Source organism: Sus scrofa, chromosome 18 (genome assembly GCF_054392235.1).
Source record: "Sus scrofa isolate SSC_HxYL_T2T_F1_AM1 chromosome 18, Sscrofa_HxYL_maternal_Yorkshire_Landrace_v2.0, whole genome shotgun sequence".
NCBI lineage: Eukaryota > Metazoa > Chordata > Mammalia > Artiodactyla > Suidae > Sus > Sus scrofa.
This window is the reverse complement of record NC_139400.1, coordinates 28,253,503-28,268,227: the sequence shown is the minus strand read 5'-3', so window position 1 is coordinate 28,268,227 and position 14,725 is coordinate 28,253,503. Positions and strand designations below refer to the sequence as shown.

Here is a 14,725-nt window from a genome sequence, read left to right as displayed (position 1 = left end):
AGTAAGCCGAGGGATTCATAGAACTCACTTTGCTTCTTCCTCGAGGATCACTGTCCTTCATTCATTGTCTCAGCAACAGTATCTTCAAACCTGTTGTGTCATATATTTTGTCTGTTCTTTTGTTTGTTTGAGGCAGGTAGGTAAATCCTTTACCTGTTTCCATATTGACTGGAAATAGAAGGCCTCTATTTTCTGTACTTTTTAATGTACTTAAAGTGTTTTGTGATAAATATATAAATCAAACAAGTTTATTTGTCATAGGTAAAGTAGTGATTAGAATTTTCCAGACGAGTTAAACTTCACCTTCTTTTCAAAAGTTTTAAGATCCTAAAGTTTTATATTTAAGATGTTTTTAGATAATTCCTTTAGCTTTGATTCTAGTAGAGTTCAGTGCTTATCTTTAAAACAAAGAGATTTATTGTGTTCTATGATCGAGTGAATAGAGCAATACTTCTTGTAATACAGGCCCTGAGACCTGAACTCATATCACTGTCTTGTTCCATATTAGCTTCCAAATAGCATCAGGTGGTCATTTTTTACTTTAAAATCAATCTTCTAATCTGGTCTAGTTTGGTCCTCAGGGAAGAAGCCTCCCAAGAATAGACACATCCTGAGGCTTTAACAAACAAGCAGAGATCCAAGTATTAAAATCATTTAAATATTTTTAAACCCTTTTACAATGGAGCCATTTTTAAAAAGGGTTGGGGGGGGGTAGAATTCCCTGGTGGCTCAGCAGGTTAAGGACCCAGCATTGTCACTGCTGTGGCTTGGGTTGCTGATGTGGCACAAGTTTGATCCCTAGCCCAGGAACTTCTGCATGCTGTCGGTGTGGCCAAACAAAAAATAAAAATTAATTTTTTTATTAGCACTGTCCTCTAGCCTAGTTAGTATATTATTCGATTTGAATACTTTTATTTATTTATTTTGCCTTTTTGTCTTTTTTAGGGCTGCACCCACGGCATATGGAGGTTCCCAGGCTAGGGGTCTAATCGGAGCTGTTGCTGCTGGCCTACGCCAGAGCCACAGCAATGCCAGATCTGAGCTGTGTCTGCGACCTACACCACAGCTCACGGCAACACCAGATCCTTAACCCACTGAGCAAGGCGAGGGACCAAACCCACAACCTTATGGTTCCCGGTCGGATTAGTTTCTGCTGTGCCATGACAGCAACTCCAGTTTGAATACTTTTACTATAAATAATTTATTTTCAAGATTTCTCTGGGTTAGGAAGACTGTATTCTAGCTAAATAGTTTAAGGGAATTAATAAGGACATGAATTCTCTTGGTTAGGAGTTTGGGATCAGCAGATACAAACTACTGTATATAGTATAGATTAAAAAAAAAAAAAAGACCAGCTATGATGGAAAAAATAAAAATCATTTTAAAAAATGAAAAAAACAAACAAACAAGGTCCTACTAATAGCACAGGGAACTATGTTCAATATCCTATAATAAACCATAATGGAAATGAATATTTAAAAAGCACATATATATAACTGAATATATGTTGTACACCAGAAACTAACACAACATTGTAAATCAACTATACTTTTATTTTAAAAAATGCCTTGGAGAAGTTCTCTTGTGGCTGAACAGGTTAAGGATCTGGTGGTGTCATTGCAGCTGCTCGGTTCACTGCTGTGGCATGGGTTCGATCCCTGGGCTGGGAACTTCTGCATGCCAGTGTGGCCAAAAAAAAAAGAAAGCCTTAGAGTGTAAAAGATTAGAAGAATGACTTAGAAGGGTGCACTGCTGTTCAAGGGTTAGTGAGGATGGAACAGCCGACTCTAAGTGTTTTCATTTATATGTATATTTGTAAGTGTGTATTTATAGCCAGCATCAGCTTTTTAGGACTACATTCTTTTCTCTCTCTCCTATCTGTGGTTTCCTTGAGTCATTTCTTCAAGAGCTCATGCAAGTTTGGTGAACTGAATTAAACTTTTAAGTTTTTGTTGGAAGATTTGGGCAGAGGTCAGTGCATAGATTCCTAATGGAGAATCCATAAGGCAAGGAAATGAACAGCTCTCTGTGTCCTCAGATGACTAGCTTTCCTACTCTGACCAGGAAGGATTGTTTTGTCATATCTTCCCATGGTATCAGGGAACTGGCATTGAAGACTCTAGCTTTGGCAAGTCTTAATGAAAAGGAAAAAATATTATAAAATAAAGAACTTGGGTTCTTGGACTAAGTGCCAGTCTCCCTCCAAAGGGAAATGTTCTTCTTGACCTTGTAGAATCTGTGGGATTAAATTCTTCATATCTTTTTATAATGATGAGGAGTAATCCTCTGTCTCTTTAAACCAGTGTCCTTTGTAGGTGCAAATGAAAGAATTGCAGCAATACAGCAGAAAATGTAAATGAAAGATAATAAAGTAACAGACATAATCAGAGTTGTGTGTGTTCAGTAGTTCTCAAACGTTTTGGTCTCAGGACCCCTTCACACTCTTAAAATTTGAAAATCCCAAAAAGCTTTTGTGTGAGAGGGTTATATCCACCAATATTTATTGATTAGGAATTAAAGCTGACAATTTTGGTTTGTTTAAGACAAAAATAGTAAATATGTTACTACTTATTTAGAACTGAGAAATTTTAAAAAATATTTACATAGTTTATTTGAAAAATAATCAGCCCACTACATATTAACATGAGGAACATTTTCATGAAGAATAAGTATATTTTCCAAAACAAGAAAACATTTAATTGGAAAAAAGGCATTGTTTTATATTTTCACAAATTTCTTTGATATCTGGCTTCATTAAAAACAGCTTGAATTTCATATCTGCTTTTGCATTCGATCTGTTGCATTTCTACAGATCATTTATCCTCTGGGAAACTTTACTGGATAGTTATGATGAGAATAAAGAAAGGAAAATATCATATTAGTATTATTACAAAAATACTTTTGATCTCAGGGCCTTCCTGAAAGTGTCTTTCTATATCCAGGACCTTCTGGACCACTGTTCTCAAACTGTCTATGTGTAGGAAAAAGAAGCACAAGAGTTAACACCAGTGAATAAAGCAAAATTTTCCATGTGTTTAGTCAGTACTGGCTGTTTAACCTAGTAATTAAGCAATATAACATCCAGACTCCAGAATTGAAGTGGGTGGTATAGCTAAAACCTCCAAGCATTGAACTGGGAGTCAATCCCAGTTCATGTGCTTTTTAAAAGTAGTTGTTGTTCAGTGTTTTTGTGTGCTATTATTAACCAGTGGGAGAAGAAAATTGAGCCAGATCCCTGTGGAAGAACCAAAGAGTTTTAGAGATTAAAATGACCTTTTTAAAGATAATCTGGGAGTTCCCGTTGTGGCGCATTGGTTAACGAATCCGACTAGGAACCATGAGGTTGCGGGTTCAATCCCTGGCCTTGCTCAGTGAGTTAAGGATCTGGCATTGCCGTGAGCTGTGGTGTAGGTTGCAGACGCGGCTCAGATCTCGAGTTGCTGTGGCTCTGGTGTAGGCCAGTGGCTACAGCTCCGATTCAACCCCTAGCCTGGGAATCTCCATATGCCGCGGAAGCGGCCCAAGACCAAGAAATAGCAAAAAGACCAAAAAAAAAATAATAATAATAATAAATAAAATAAAATAAAATAAATAAATAAAGATAATCTGGTCATAGAGTTTTAGACTTTCAGAGTTGAAAAGTACCTGAGAAGTCATCTAATACAATCATTAAACTTTATAAGTACTTGTGATGTACAGACTAAGTGCTTTATGCATAGTTTCTCTCATTATTTCGACCTTTACTGTTTCTTCTTAATGTTTTGGTTTTTTTTATGCTAGACAATGTCAAACATGTACTCCATCACCCACCTTGTGCTCCCCCTACCCACTCCCCCCCAGATTATTGGGTGCAAATTCTAAACATTCAAAATTTCACCTATAAATGTATTCATATACACCTCTAAAAGATAAGGGCTTGAATAAATCTGTAATTCCATTATCATGCTTTAAAAATTAATAATAATTCTTTAATAGCAGCAAAACCCAGTGAGTGTTTGCATTTCCCTGATTGTGTCATACATACATTTTTTTTTTCAGTATGTTTGAAATTTTTAGAGTACAGTTGGTTGATTTGTCTTTTGACTTTCCATCTCTTTCTCTTTTTCTTTTTCTCGTGTGATTTTTTTCTTGAAGAAATTGAGTCATTTATCTTGTAGAGTTTCCTTGAGTCTGAATTTTGCTGATTGCTTCTCTGTGGTGCCTTTTAGCTTGTTCCTTTCTCTTCTGCATTTCCTGTAAATTGGTACTTAAATTTGCAAGTTTGCTTAGACTTCTTCATGAGTGGTAAATACTTCCATTAGGAGGTACTGTTTGTCTCTTTGTGATATCAGTAGCTATTGATGATCTTTGCTTAGATCCATTAAATCATTAAGAGCTGCAAAATGGTGACATTCTAATCTATTATTCTTTATTTATTAGCTGGGGAACTTCTGTGAAGAGAAACTTACCCTTTTCTAGTATTTGATTACCCAGTATAATAGTTCATATCAGAAAGTCAGGGTGAATGCTTGATTCTTTCCTTTTATTTATCAATTTTCAAAATAATGAATTGGTTTACTAGCATTCTCCAGTGGTGATTGATTAGGATTTTTTGTTTTGTTTTGTTTTTGAATTAATTATGAATGCTTAGATTTAAACTTTTATTTATAACTATGTTTTAGTCCATTGCTATTATTATACGTTATTCCTTTTCTAGTAATTTTATACATTTGTTTCTTCTAATAGACTAAGTTTGAAGATGATGACATATCTTAGTCATCTTTGTGCCATTGGTGCCTAGCTTTCAGTAAATGTTTGTTGAATGAATGAATGAATGTTCTGAGTAGCATTTTCAAATATGAGTTCATTTTAGAGACGTGACAGAGGAACAGTGTCAAATATGGCTTTCTGGCTTGATCTGAAAAAAAAGGTAATACAACAGTGAAAAATATTCTGGGCAAATGTGAAAGAAAAGGTGTTTTTAAAAAAGTAATGTTTTTTGGAGTTCCCCTTCGTGGTGCAGCAGAAGCGAATCCGACTAGGAACCATGAGGTTTCGGGTTCGATCCCTAGCCTTGCTCGGTGGGTTAAGGATCCAGCATTGCCGTGAGCTGTGGTGTAGGTCACAGACACGGCTCGGATCCTGTGTTGCTGTGGCTGTGGTATAGGCCAGTGTCTGCAGCTCTGATTCGACCCCTAGCCTGGGAACCTCCATATGCCGCAGGTGCGGTCCTAAAATGGACAAAAGACCAAAAAAAAAAGTAATGTTATTTAATTGCTGTTTTTTAGGAGACATGGAATTGTTTACTCCATTATTTCCTCATAATGAGTCTTTTCATTGTATTTTTGTTCGAGGGAATAAATCAGAATCTTTGTTTTTACTTCACTTGCTATAAGATAAATAATGTTTAAAAGCACCCCCCATACTCCCTGCACATTCTTTTAATAAAATCCTTAATATTAATGTCAAAGAACATTTGCATTGTCATCAAGCACATTCCTCATGAATTTATCCATTTGTTTTACAAAACCCTATAAAAATTTGCAGGAAAGTAATGCAAAACTAACTTTTTTCTGAGTTTCTGCTGTGGTGCAGTGGGTTAGTTAATGATCCGGCATTGCCGCCCGCAGCTGTAGCTTGAATTCGATCCCTGGTTGGGGAAGTCCCACATGCTATGGGTGTGACTGGAAACAAAACAAAACAAAACAAAACAAAACAACACAACAAAAAAACTAACTTTAGGTACCTACCATATGCTAGGCACTGTTTTGAGCACTTTTCTATGGAACATACATAATTATTCTTACCACAACCTTATTAAGTAGGTAGGATTATTATCTTCCTCCTATTTTATAGATGAAGTAATTGAAGCACAGAGATTAGGTAACTTGCTGAAGGTTTACACAGCTAGTGAAAGTCAGAGCTGGGATTCAAATCATATATTCTTTCTCTAGAACCTGTGTTATTAAATTACTTTTAGTAAGTTAACCACAGACTCTTGCAGGATGGGATGGTGTTCACAAAAGAATTTTATGATAATATGATAAAATTAATCATTTAGTGTCACAAAATCTGTCATTTTATAATGATAAATAATTATGGCTAAGCCAGTTTTTTTTTGAATGAAACTTTATTCCTAGAAAAGCAAATCTTTTTTTTTCTCTTAAATATGTATTTCTAAGTCCCTTTGGTTTATTTATTTATTTTTTATTACTCAATGAATTTATTACATTTGTAGTTGTACAGTGATCATCACAATCCAGTTTTAAGGATTTCCATCCCACAACCCCTAATTTTTTTCTCTAGGTCTTCATTTCTTAGGTGGTATTAAAGCAAATCGGGTATGAACAGTAGCAAGTTCTTATTCTCTACCTTTTTTTTCTTTTTCTCTTGTTCAGGCTGCACCCATTACATATGGAGGTTCCTAGGCTAGAGGTCGAATTAAAACTACAGCTGCTGGCCTGCACTACAGCCACAGCAATGTAGGATCCGAGCCTTGTCTGAGACCTACACCACAGCTCACAGCAACGCCAGATCCTTAACCCACTGAGCAAGGCCAGGGATCGAACTTGGGTCCTCATGGATGCCAGTCAGATTCGTTAACTGCTGAGCCACAACGGGAACTCTACTTTTAACATATTATTGAATTTAGTTTGCTAATATTTTGTTGAAAATTTTTGCAACTATATTTGTCAGTGATATTGGCCTGTAATTTTCTTTTTTGTGTCCTGTCTTTGGTTTTAATATCAGGGTGATGCTGGTCTCATAGAATTGAGTTCAGAAGTGTTCCTTCCTCTACAGTTTTGGGGAATAATTTGAGAATAGTGTTAACTCTTCTCTAAATGTTTGGTAGAATTTACTTGTGAAGCTATCTGGTCCTGGATTCTTATTTGTCAGGAGTTTTTTTTAATCATTGATACATATGGTTTTTGGTAATTAGTCTGTTCATATTTTCTGTTTCTTCCTTGTCTTAGTCTTGGGAGATTGTATATTTTTAGAAATTTGTCCATTTCTTCTAGGTTGTCCAAAAATAGATGTTTTTTGGCATATAATTGTAGTAATCTCTTATGATCTTTTTGTTTCTGTGGTGTTGGTTGTAACCTCTCCTTTTTCATTTCTGATTTTAATTTATTTGGGCCCACTCTTTTTTTTTCATTGATGAGTTTGACTAAAGGTTTCTCATTTTATCTTTTCAAGGAACCAGCACTTAGCTTCACTGATCTTTTCTATTTTTTTTTAGTCTCTATTTCATTTATTTCTGTTCTGATCTTTTTGATTTCTTTCCTTCTATTAACTTTGGGTTTTGTTATTTTTCTTCTTCTAATTCTTTTAGACAGAAGGTTAGATTGTGTATTTGAGATTGTTCTTGTTTCCTGACATAGGCTTCTATCACTATAGGATTCCCTCTTAAAACTTATTTTACTTTGTCATACAGATTTTGGATCATTTTCTTTTCTTTTTTTCATTTGTTCTTTTTAAAGCCAAACCTGCAGCTTATGGAAGTTCCTGGGATAGAGGTTGAATTGGAGCTGTAGTCGCAGGCCCAGGGCCATAGCAACACCAGATCTAAGGTGCATCTGCAGACTGCACTGCAGCTTGTAGCAACACCAGGTCCTTAACCCACTGAACGAGGCCAGGGATTCATCTGTCTCCAGGGTTTTTTTTTTTTTTTTTAATTTCTGATTTGATTTCTTTGATGACTCATTGGTTGTTTAGTAGCTTTTTCTTTCTTTCTTTTTTTTTTTTTTCTTTTTAGGGCTGAAGCCTCGGCATATGGAAGTTCCCAGGCTAGGGGTCAAATTGGAGCTATAGCTGCCAGCCTACGCCACAGCAACACGGCATCCGAGCTGCATCTGTGACCTACACCACAGCTCCTGGCAAGGCCATTTACTTAACCCTCTGATCGAGGCCAGGGATCAAACCTGCATCCTCATGGATCCTAATCGGGTTCATTAATTGCTGAGCCACTAAGGGAACTCCATTTAGTAGCTTATTGTTTAGTCTTCACATATCTGTATTTTTTGCAGTTCTTTTTTTCCCTCTAGTTAATTTCTAGTCTCAGAGCGTTGTCAGAAAAGATGTTTGATATGATTTCAGTCTTCTTAAATGTACTCAGACTTGCTTTGTGGCTTAGTATGTGATCTGTCCTGGAGAATATTCCATGTGCACTTGAAAAGAATGTGTATTCTGCTACTTTTGGATGGAACGTTCTATGTATATCTGCTAAGTCTATCTGATCTAATATGTTGGAGAATCATTACTCTTAAAAGCATGTTGCTTAACCACCTCTCTTCAAATTGATATAGCAAAGACATCTAGTAGCATTCCCTTCTTTCTATCTTTGAAACTTTAGTTTTGGGAAGCTCTGTTTTAATGGTTGAGGAAAAAAGTTTTAGAAAAGGAAACCAAGAAATAACAAAGCTAAATTAATTTTAATGAGAAATATGTTTGTTGCTGATTTTCCATGACTGAGAGATAAAAAAATACTCTTGTACTACATAACAGTTATGTGCAAATATATGTATGCCCCTTCAACTAGTATCAGTATCTAAATATGGCCTTGAAAATGTCCTAAGAGAAGCCACAAATCGATTATGGCCACAGAATAAAATTTATCTGAGGGAACCCAACACACATCCAACTTTTTTCAAATAAAAACAGTAACAACAAATTCTTATAGGTCAGGGTTAACATGTTGAAGTCATTGAATTATTTATAGCAGTTATCTTTTAATGAAATACAATAAATCCCAGGAAAGAGATGGCTTAGTATGACTTTATAAATGATATTGAGAATAAGACTCAGGCGTGATTTGTTTTAAACTCAAGAAATTCATTTGAAGAGACTGTTAATTCACTCTTAGGAACTTATTTCATAGTCAGTGTGATCCTTTATTGGTTGTGGAAAGTGCTTTATCCCATTTGGCTTATTCAGTAGTAGTGGAGAAGGATTATTAAAATTAATGTTCGTATTATTCTTTTTGTGTGGCTCTAACTAGTTATTTTGCAGGAAAAGTAACATTGATTCATTTCTACCTCACTGAGAGGCTGAATGGTGTATTCTAGCTGCTGTTCAAGTATATGTTTAGTTTGTAGAACAATTACTTTGTGTACCCATGATAAATGTTATTTATTTGGACACATTTGCCTTTTCCTATTTTTTTCTTAATTGGTTTGACTGCATCTCTAAAAGCTGCTCATTAGAGTGACAGCCAAAAAAACCCCACATGTCTGAGGGAAGTGCCAGGAAAACATTAATGTTAATGTTCCAGTTTCCCTAATCCTCATCCCATAATTTTTAGGGGTTGCTGAAATCAGATGAGTTAGCCTCTTTCAAGGGCTTGTGATCTGTTTAGGACTGTTCCAAGGGAGGGCATTAACATTTGAGTGCCTTTTATGTATCAGGCACTTAACATGTGTTAAATCATTTAATTCTATGAGTTCTGTGAGGTAGATGGTATACTGATTTTACAGATAAAGAAATTAGAGCTAGTTATCAATTTACCCTACGTCATACACCCTAAGTGGCAAGACTTTGAACCCATCTCACTCTCCAAATGGCACTCTTCCTACTATACTGCCGGAATCTATATCTTCTACACTAACCTGATGGAACACGCTGTTCTCTGTTAGTAAAGTTTCAATACGTTGGAGCTGATAACAGGATTAGTAGACATATTAAAGAGACTGTAAAGATATGTAATGTGTAGGAAATTGCAGGACAATAGGAGAACAGCATATTAGACCCAATATTTAGATCCACTACCTAATACTGGACAAGTGATATATTGCCTTTGTTGCAGGTTCACAGTGTTTAAAATGAGGATAATGTCTTCTCTGCCTTCCCAGTGCCTTTTCCTATTTTTTTCTTAATTGTTTTGACTGCATCTCTAAAACCAATGGGGTGTTGAGAGACAGAGAGAGAAAGCTTTAAATAGTATAAAACTTTACAGATGTGAAGTATTATGTATTATGATTATGGAGAGTCATGTAGCTTGGTGGATTGGTATCATTCTTTTAACTATGGAACAATTAGTTGATCTGGCAGTAGGCCACTGGAACTCAAAGAAATAGTGCCTGTCAATCACAGTCATTTCTTGGATGGAAGAATTGAAAAATAGCACAGCAGTTGTTCTCCTTGACCTCTTTCTCTGAAAGGGAATTTGATTAGGCAAGCTGGTTTCATAATAGAGTAGAGCCTCTCCCTTCTCTCCAGGGAATTGAAGCTGAGCAGCCAGCCTTGTTCTGTGAAGCTAGAGCAATCTGGCTTTAAAGGATTTAACTAAATTTATTGTGATTAAGGTTTTATGAGGGATGTCCACTGCAGAGCAGCAGCTTTAAAAATGTTACATGTGAGTCAGTCTGTGTCCCTAGGTTGAGAACAGTAAACTGCAACTAGGTTAAGCTCAGGGAATAGGACTCAATAGCATCTTGAAAAGAAGCCTAGATTCTGACAGCAGAAAAAGAGGCAGCAGGGGGACCAATTGTATGGATTGTAGAATTGAGCCCCCATCTAGGCATGTGGTATTTCTCCAGACCTTTGTTAGTGAGCTGACTCATGGACTTTCCCATTATATAGGGAAGAAAATTTAAACACAACACTCAACACGGATAGGCACATAATAAGTAAGTATATGAATGTTCCATAAAAACAATTACAGAATTATGCCTAATTATTGTTTTAAGGTGCAAGCACTGAATGGCCAGAGAAAAGGATTAACCACAGGCATCCCTGGAAGGTTACTGCATGCCCTGGTGGACTCACATTGTCTCTAACTAGGAAGATCTTGCTCAATCCTTATATTCTCTCAGCAGTTGCTGGCATTGCTGGGGGTTTGTACGAATATATGTGGAGATAAAGCCATTGGTTTAAGTAATTTGGCCAAAGTCAGGATAAAAATAGATTATTAGTCAGTTTTTCTTAAAGGTTCTCTACATGCATACTGTTGCCTTTTATTTGCTAAATATATTTTGGATAAATAATATAGCTAATTTTAGACCCTGGAATCTTGTACCTTATGCCAGCCTCTTGGCTCTGCTGTTTCCATATTTACCTCTAGTTACTTATAGAAACTCATTGGAGATTTAAAAATGGTTACAAGGTTCTTATTTGGGGGAAATCACTTAGGGTTACTCAAAATGGGTATTTGTTGAAAGTAATCAAGAAACTAATAGGAGTAGAGGAGAGGCTACATAGAGGAGCCAGTGAAGAACCACTGATCCCCATAATACACTGTCAACCACAGACTTTCCTTCCAGTTAGCTAGTTGATCAAAAAATCAGAAACATCCAGGGAAGAAAGATAAAGTATTTTCTGGTGTCATGTTGGCTTTTATTGGATTTAAATATTTTGGCTTTTATCCGTGAAATTGATAGAGAGAGTATATGCCCGGGATTTATTAAAATGGAAAGGTTAAAGTGCTAAAGACTGTATTTCACATGACCTGAAAGGTGAAATAAAAATGTCTGAACCTTCTGATACTGAGTGGTTTAGAGCAGTACTCAAAGTAAATGACTTCTGAAAGGAGCCTTTTAAGAGATGAATGTGGGAGTCCCCGTCGTGGCGCAGCGGTTATCGAGTCCGACTAGGAACCATGAGGTTGCAGGTTCGGTCCCTGGCCTTGCTCAGTGGGTTAAGGATCCGGCTTTGCTGTGAGCTATGGTGTAGGTCGCAGACACGACTCGGATCCTGCATTGCTGTGGCTGTGGCGTAGGCCAGCGGCTACGGCTCCAATTCGACCCCTAGCCTGGGAATCTCCATATGCCGCGCGCGGAAGCGGCCCAAGAAATGGCAAAAAGACAAAAAAAAAAAAAAAAAAAGAGAGCGAGAGAGAGAGAGAGAGAGATGAATGTGTTTCTTCATTTTAAATTAAACTTGCTAAGTTATAGTCTGTGTAACCTTGTTTGGTGAATTAGAGTTTTTAGAGGCTTTCATTTATGTTCTTTTTTTCTAAGATTTAGTATAAGATGTCAACCTTTCTTGAAGTAGGAAGCCAACTTGTTAAGGCTCTGTGTTTGTGTGTGTGTGTGATTATATATTGTGCAATGTGTAACTATAAGAGAGGTGGTTGGGGGCGTGACAGGAAAAGATTATAGAGAGGTGGCTTCTCCAAAGAGAGGGAGCTTCTGTTACTTATTCCAATTAGAAATTATTGTACTGCATATGTCCCCTGGGTCGTGATGATGGCAGGGGTTGCCTATGAGTCCTTTGCACTTAGCATGCTTTACTCGGAAATAAGCTTCTCTTAAAACCTGCCTGAGTTGTGCATACTGAAATTAGAGGGAGAGAAGCTCCTGTTGGGAGCTTTGGGGAAGGTAGTGAATGGCTCCAAGGTACTGAGTACTTGGATGCTTTTGCCTGAGGCCTAATAAAATCAGCTTCCTTCCTCCTACCTACTGCTAGAGAAATTGCCTTATAGCTCTGGACTAGTGGCCCAGTAATTAGAACCATGATTCTGTTCCTATCATTTGCAGTATATAAAAGAAAATTTTTTTCTTGTTTATAAAATGAGAACAAATCTTTGAGAAGGATTTTTTTGTTAATGAAGGTAAATAATGTTTGAAGCTCTTATCAAAATTATTACTTGCTGAATAGCTGAATAGTATTCCCAGTTTATGTAAACAAGTAGTTTGAGAGTATACAAAAGAAAGCCTGAGGTTTGAGTTGAGAGGAAAGATACTTACCTCACTGAGAGTAAATGATTAGAAAATATGTTTTTATTGGCGAGAGAAGAAAACCTTTAATCTAGCCGATAAAGTAGGTTCGTATTCTGTTGGGAATGAAGTGATCAGCATCAGCCTTTCTATTTTGATCCCTTAGTTAAATCCAACTTAAGAAACGTAAGGTAGCCTGGTTTTACTGCTGAAGTAGGGGAAACAAATCACGTCGTCCTATCTAGTTAACTAAATATTTCAAGGTAAGGATCTAAAAAGATAGTTTAATTTTCCACTACAACTTGAACTCAAATTTTGCTACTCTAGTTTGGTTAGAAACTGTCTCCACCTGCTGGCCACAATTCAGTTGACATTTCATGAGGATACTTGCTGTTTTGTTTTATTTTATTTTCCTGAAACATATGGAAATATATCAGCTGTGGAAGGTGCCTAGGTAGGGTTGCAGTGACAAAATACTATATACCTTTATGTAGCTTTCCCTAAAATTCCTAGAGGAGACTTGGAGAGTTCTTACAAAAGGTTACTTGGGGAATAAATGGAAGAAAAGCAGGGTAAGGGCTTATAAGAACTAAACGAAATAGAGGAACTCTTTGGAGTTCCCGTCGTGGCGCAGCGGAAACAATTCCAACTAGGAACCATGAGGTTGTGGGTTCGATCCCTGGCCTCACTCAGTGGGTTAAGGATCCAGCAGTGCCATGAGCTGTGGTGAGACACAGCTCGGATCTGGCATTGCTGTGGCTCTGGCATAAGCTGGCAGCTACAGCTCCAATTAGACCCCTTGCCTGGGAACCTCCATATGCTGTGGGTGCAGCCCTAAAAAGACAAAAGACCAAAAAAAAAAAAAAAGATGAACTCTTGTTAAGTGGCACATTTGCAAGAGTATGTTTGATACTTGTCATTCTACCAGTTGAATTAAGACTAATTTACTTATTAAACTAAGCTTTGTTAATTCTAATTGACTAAGGTCATCATTTTCCAAATTGTTGGTTCAAGCTCTTGTGCTCATTTGGAAATAATTGTCACTGTCACCATCGAATTATACAATAAAATAAAACTTTTTTTTTTTTTTTTTTTTTTTTTTTTTTTGGTTAGTGGTTAGATAACTTTTTTTGGAATTTGTCGGATAGTAAGGATTTTAGGCTTCCCAGGCCACGTGTCCTTGTTGCAACAACTCGGCTCTACTGTTGTAGCACAAAGTAACAACCATAGACAACATGTAAATCAAAATGAGTGTGGCTGTGGTTCCAATAAAACTTTATTTAAGAAAACTGAAGTTTGAATGTCATGTAATTTCCGTGTACCATGATATATTGTTGTAAAGTTTTAAAATATCATTTTAACATACAGAAACCATCCTTAGTTCATGAGCTATTACAAAAATAGGCAGTGTGCCAAAATGGTCTTTGGGCCATAGCTTGCTGACCCCTGCTTTATATTCAGACATATTTAAAATAATTCACTGAGTTCTTATATCCCATGGAAGTGATAGTTTAGATGAGAATGTCTCAACCTTCAGGAGTATTTTCGTGCTCTTATGACTTGTCAGGAGGGTGTTGTACCTGTTCACTGTTATCACCAGGCATACAGTGTAGAAGTACACACCTTTGTTTATATAGAAGATGACTCTGTATCCACACACATGGGATCTGATCTGTTCTGATTTATTGTATTTCTAGTTTAGATAATTTAAATCCAAAACACCAAAATGTTTTTTTCTAAGAGTGTCTTAGCACATAATTATATGTATTGAAGATTCTTTATGTGAATTTAAAAGCCAGAAACATTCAGATAATGGAATTAGTCTAAAGAGATCTCAAAAAATAAACATTTTTATAATGAAGAATAATTTGCTGGAGTTCCCGTTGAGGCGCAGTGGAAACGAATCTGACTAGTAACCATGAGGACGCAGGTTCGATCCCTGGCCTCACTCAGTAGATTAAGGATCTGACGTTGCCATGAGCTGCTGTGTAGGTCACAAATGGGGCTTGGATCTGGCATTGCTGTAGCTGTGGCATAGACCAGAGGCTACAGCTCTGATTCAGCCCCTAGCCGGGAACCTCCATATGCTGCAG

The 14,725-nt window shown here is 36.8% G+C and overlaps 1 protein-coding gene across 8 annotated transcripts in view; it reads left to right on the top strand.

The window, feature by feature from the left end:
• AHCYL2 (adenosylhomocysteinase like 2) overlaps positions 1-14,725 on the top strand; it is a 172,082-nt gene that overhangs the window by 47,779 nt on the left and 109,578 nt on the right. The gene's annotated exons all lie outside the window — the stretch shown is intronic.